Source organism: Papaver somniferum, chromosome 6, assembly GCF_003573695.1.
Source record: "Papaver somniferum cultivar HN1 chromosome 6, ASM357369v1, whole genome shotgun sequence".
Classification (NCBI taxonomy): Eukaryota; Viridiplantae; Streptophyta; class Magnoliopsida; order Ranunculales; family Papaveraceae; genus Papaver; species Papaver somniferum.
In genome coordinates, this window is record NC_039363.1 from 45,615,555 (window position 1) to 45,621,791 (window position 6,237).

At 36.3% G+C, this 6,237-nt stretch overlaps 1 pseudogene; it reads left to right on the forward strand.

Annotated features, from left to right (window-relative positions):
• The first annotated feature begins 283 nt into the window (after positions 1-283).
• LOC113287450 lies at positions 284-5,077 on the forward strand (annotated as a pseudogene).
• The last annotated feature ends 1,160 nt before the right edge of the window (positions 5,078-6,237 follow it).

Genomic DNA, 6,237 nt, shown 5'->3' on the forward strand with positions numbered 1-6,237 from the left:
TGTTAATAAATGTAACATAAACTCGGCTTGGTCTTGTGAGTTTGTCTATAGAGTGTGTAATAAAACTGGTGATGCTTTAGCAAAAGCGACAAGAAAACATCATTTTTGTGGGGAATGGTGGTTGCATCCACGTAGCATCTTACTTTCTCACTTGGACAATGATGTAACTTTAAACTCTCTTAATATTATGGTCTCTTTGTTAAAAAAAAAAAGAGTTTACCCCTTAATCAAGGCAAATTGACTTTTATATCCCTGGTATCAAAACATAAAACCCTAGTAGATTTCTTTCTTTCTGATTCCTGATAATAGTCGATTCTCTGTTCTCTCTCTACTACCCCATTGATTTAAGCTTGTACAAGGGTTTATCTGAACTTGTATAAATCTCCAATGTTTAAAGTTTAAATCTTTATTTGAGATATTTCTTCACAGATTTAAAGCCCTTTTCAATCGAAGTTAGATTTTTTTTTTCTTTTTTAATCAATGGGCAGCAGAAAATTAGTTCGTGATTTGTTCCTAGCTAAGCAACTTCTCTTTCCACTGCAATCTCGACAGGTTTAAAACGAAAAACCCTAAATTTGCCATTTTTTTCTTATTCGGTTCCCTGTATCATGAAAGCTGTAATTTTTGGTATACAGTAAAAGAATATTATTCGTGTTCGGTTTCTTATGGATTTCATTTATTTGTGTTTAGGTTGTAAGTTCGAGATTACAATTGGTTTCAACGAACAATGGGTTATTGGGTTCTCGTCGATTTAGTGTTTTCAATGAATTCTCTGAGAAAGTAAAAGGGGAGGTCAAAAGGTGCTTTCTTTTTTTGCTGTTTCTGTTCCAACTGAATCTGTCAGAAATTAGGATTAATGTGGAGCTAGTTTCTAATAAATCATTTTGGTGGCAGTAATCCTGATATCCAAAAGTCAATTAAGCAGCTCAAGGAGAAAGCAGGGGAAATTAAGGAGGCCAAAGAAGAATTGAAAGTTCGGTAATTTTGATGGCCTTATGAATTGTTGTTTTTTTCCTTCTTTTTTTCTCTTGTACATTTATACCTCATGGGCTGAGACATACTGTTGTATGTCAAGGCTGGCAGACGGTTCAAAGGAGGTCCTGAGATGGTGAACTTCACAAATGCAGAACGAAGCAGACAACGGAGAAGCTTTACATGAGTGTGGACGGTGTATGGACTGAGGCTGAAGCTACAGTGAAGAAGGTGAGATTCAACTATTGGTCCAAATGTGCTTCCTATGAAACCATTTATTTAAATACATAGACACTCACAATTTGGAATCTCTATTTCATCCTTTCTGGGGTGCCATAATTTCTTTCTGTTATTTCCAAGACTGGTGCACACTCACATTGTTAATCTTTTGTGCACTCCTAGTCAATAAATAGTGATTTTGTACTTGTGGTGGTTGTCACCGTGTCATATTTATCATGTCACTAGGACCACCATTCTTAGTATTGGAGATATCCAAATCATCACACCCTAAGTTCCTTTTGTATCACTGCAGGTGTCCGCCAATGTGAAGGAGAAGTTCTCAGCTGCCACAGAGGAGGTGAATGTGCTATTATTTCTTTGCTGAGTGTTGCTATTATATGCTAAGCAATAATTCCTCCCAGAACTCATGTTTTCTAATTATTGTTCTGATTTAGGTCAAAGAAACATTTGGGCTTGGAAAGCAAGATTCTCCAGGATCCTCCACCAAAACCTCTACTAACACTGGTGCTCATGTGAAAGATGAGAAGAATGCCCCATCCGGAGAAGCTACATCTCAGAATGCTGAATCTGGTGATTCCCAACAATCATATTTCAGCAGGTTCAAGTCCACTGTCTCTTCTGCTGCTCCAACAGTTTCCCCGGCCTTCCAAAAAATTAAGGAAACAAAGGTACTTGACATAGCAAAACAAGGTTATGCCATCGTGAAAGATGAATTAAGTGGAAAACCTAGCAAGAGAAGGCATATGCAACATGAAGCCTCCTCTTACCCCAAAGGAGAAAGAAGTAAAACTGACATTGTAATTGTACCCACAAAGCAATCACGCTGGGGTAAGAAGTGGGAAGCATTCAAAGAAAAGGTAAGGGTGCTTGAGTTTAACCTGTCTTTGCTTGAAGTAAAAATCTCCTCATTTCCTTTTTTTGGTTTATCCCGCCACTGAATTCAAGAGACTAAGAGTTCTTTCCCTTTTCAGATGCAAGGTAACCCTGTAATCAAGCGTATAAGTGGGATTAGTGAGCCTGTTGTAACAAAGAGTCAAGAGGTATATCTTTCAGTGAATCATATTATTTTCCCTTAATTATATAAGATATTTTTAGCATATGCATTGAAGTTGCGTCCAAGGATTTGAAAACACTATGTTTTCTTTCTATTCTTTTTAGTTTGACTTTAGACGTAGTGACATATTGATAATGTAATGTATTTTTGGTCAAACGTTATGATTATTTTAAACTTAAAAAAAATGAAATAAAATCTAATTTCTTATTGCATTTATTGTGAACTATTCATAATCATAGACATTAAACATCTGAGGGTACAACGTCGCATTTCATGCCATCATGTCATATGCAATCTTTAGTCGATTCTGATACTTTTTCTATTTTGTAACTTTTTTTATCCTTCTTGAAATCTCGCAGCTCGCGGAGGATGTGCGTGAGGCATGGGAAACAAGTGACCACCCTGTTGTTCACAAAATTCAAGAGTATGTCCCCTGAGTTCAATCATTGCATTTCTGCCCCCATGGTGTTCTTGTTATATCTCCGAAATTGATTTTCCAATTGTGGTACATGTTCGTAACCCTGTGATTGGTCTGACAGTATGAATGAAACTGTTTTTGGAGAAACAGATGCTGCCATATCGTTCAAGGAAATACGTCGTCGGGACCCGTAAGTTGCTGAGCTTAGTTGTTTACATCGACTTTAACTGAAGCACATTTGCTTTTATCAATATTTCTTTTTTTTGTTGCTAATATATCTTTTATTTATCTTTTTTTTTTCTTTTTTTTGGGTACAAGGTCTTTCTCGTTATCTTGTACCGGATTTTGTTGCTGAAGTTCAAGAAATGATCAGGCCGACCCTTATTGCTTATTTCAAGGTAGCTGCTGAACAGTTGTAGTACTCCAAGGGTTTCTATTATATTTTATATCGACTGTCTGTCAGTGCCATCAATTTGTTTGGCATAGTCATTGCTGCACACATGATAACTGAGCTGCAATAAAGAACATAACATATTTGCGTTTTCAGAGTGGAATCCAAGAGAAAGGTGCCTACAATGCTAGGTGTGGATTTCTTATATGACCTTTGTATATCCCGGTCGGGATCTGACATCCCGGCAAGGAACTCATATATCCAAGAAATTTTCCGTTAAAATATAAGAGTTGGACTATGCTTGAATGCTTGACGCCAACTACTACCAGTGGGGCGGGTACCAGTCCAGGTATCTGCCACTACTGGTTATGGTAGATTCATAATGAAGCCACACAAATGATGGTGATCCGAAGAAAACCATATATGGCATTAGGTTTTTGGTTTTGTACATTCTTATTTTAGAATATCTTCTTGAGTGTAACGAGTACTTTCTCTACTGCATTTACAGTGAAACTAACCACAAGACTAGCAAATGATGTTTAACTTGTAATTGTAAAACACACAACTGATACCTTTAACCTTTCAATATATTTGATCTGGTCATCTAGATGTAGGAAATATCGAAATTAAGCTTAGTTATCGTGTATGTGAAAAGTTCGATTTTTTACTGCAGATGGATTTGTTTAGACACGGGACAGCGTCTTTTGTTTTTCTGTAGGGTGATGTGGAAACACTGAAGAAGAATTGTAGTCCTGAAGTAATCGAGAGATGTAAAGCAGAGAAGCAAGCTTACGAAAGCCAAGGAATGTTCTTCAGCAACAAGGTTTATCCGGCAAACATCTAAATTGGAAATGAGTTTTGTTAAATTATCTAATTACTGGAAAGAATTTGACATGTAATGAGATTGGAAAGAAGTTGTCTGTGCTTCGATACAGTATTTACTATGCCTGCTTGATTTGAAATGCCAGCGGCGTCTACCTTATGGCGCATGTTGTTAATATCTCTTTCTTTGATATTGCAGATCTTACATATATCCGACGTTGAAGTCCATGAAACTAAACTAATGGGAAACAGTCCTATAATCATTGTAGTGGTGAGCATATTTATTTGCATTATATTCTATTTTATTTTATATCTCTAATGCATTTTAAGGTTCTGTGTATGAAATGTGCTGAAATCTTTCTTACTTTGTATCATTACAGTTCCAAACTCAGCAAATTTACTGTGTGATGGATAAGGAAGGTTCAATAACAGAAGGAGGAAAGGTACGATTCATATACTCCTGCATATATAAAGTAGTTCACTAACAAAGTGCATTGTTAAAAACATGTTGCATTCTTTTCGACATCTCACTATGTACTCTCATCTGTTAGGGTGGTGGTGGTGGGTGCTTTAGAAGCATCTACTGCTTATTATAAGAAATAGAACGAAGAAATTATTTTGAAAACTACTATACTTCCTAGAATCTTTCTGACCGTGTTATAGAATATAAATCAAAATGCCGGGGTATGTAGAACGTTTTCATTCATTTATTTCGTTATTGACCTGAGAAATTCGTGTTGGGAGTTCAATGACTTCTTCTGTTAAATACTGTAAATATGACAACAGTGGGCTCAAGGTCTTTAATTTTCTTATTTGTATTGGATTTGGCATTGGGTGCATCGTCATTTTGTAACTAATGATTTTAATGTTATCCCCCTTTAGGATACAATTCAAACTGTATTATATCAATGGGCAATGCAACAAATTGACGTAGAAGACCAGGAGGAAGGTGCTCTCTATCCTATATGGAGGCTACGAGAAACACAACAACTCGGAATGAAAGCTCTCATTTAGTAGGCTCACGCATTTGCTCATCATTGCAACTGGATTTGTGTTTGACAATATCTAGATTTTTGTTTTTCATCCCCACCAGAGAAAAATCACAATCTGGCTCCAATTTGTTTTAAGAATGTGAAAATAATCTTTATGCAAAATCCATGGAATACAAACATTATGTCTATTTGTTCTCTGTCAGATTTTCAAGTAAAATTTATGTATATTAGAGTGTTTGTCTATGTTCAGGAAAGTGTTCGTCCTAGGGGCGAACAGCGGAGCAATTTTCTATAACCAGCAGGCTAAAAACTCTGTTGTCTGAAACAATCAAAACAGTATCCTTTGATAAATATTTTTTTTTTCCTTCGTGTATGTGTAGTACACAATTGAGTCGTGGAAAGACTTGTCTTGAGCCTAGCTGGGACGATATGTTACTGCCAAAAGATTGAAATAGTTGATCGAACATAAAGCAAAGGCGACGCACAAAAGCCCCAGCAGCAAGCTGCTGTAGTAGCAACTCTCCCATGGAAAAAATAAATTTAACATCGTGTGAGCTGATGGCTCAAGTATATATGCTACACTTGATTTTAGCCCACTAAGGACGGAGCCGCGACTTATATTTTATTTCGACATCACCACAAAAGAAAAAAAAAATCACCTCTATGGAAGCTCATATGGTATACAGGCACGCCATTTTCACAATGCTCATATAATATACATGCACGCCATTTTCACAATAGCACCATAAATCCCATTCTGAATACATCAATCGGGGAAGGAATTGTGCAAATTGGTGCCAATAGCCGGCAACAACAACACTGCATGCCAGAATAAATTAAACATTTCGTATTTCATCTCAACGACGATTGTTACGACATTTGAATTCCCACATATTATATCTTATAGGCCGTTATCATTTGTTTTCTAGTTTTCTTTTAAAAAATTTGTCAAGAAATAACCAACTATTTTGGGATACATGGTAGAACCGAAACTTACCTATATTGGGAGTTTTAGTAGAACCGATACTAGTATTATTGGGAGTCATGGTAGAACCGATCCCTACCTATATTGGGAGACTTGGTAGATACGATCTTAACCTATGGTAGGAGTCATGGTAGAATCGGTCCCAAGAGAAAAATCGATCCTTCATATTCACATATTACTTTACGGTTTTGTGTGAGTTTGGAATTAGGGTTTGCTAATTAGGAAAGTTCCAGATGTCGACACAATTTGGACATGAGTATCATTCTTACCTTTTATTGTCCAAAGATATTCCTTGATACTCAAGGTGATCCCAATCCGAAATATTGAGAATCTTTTAATTAAGTATTTTCGATTATATATTTT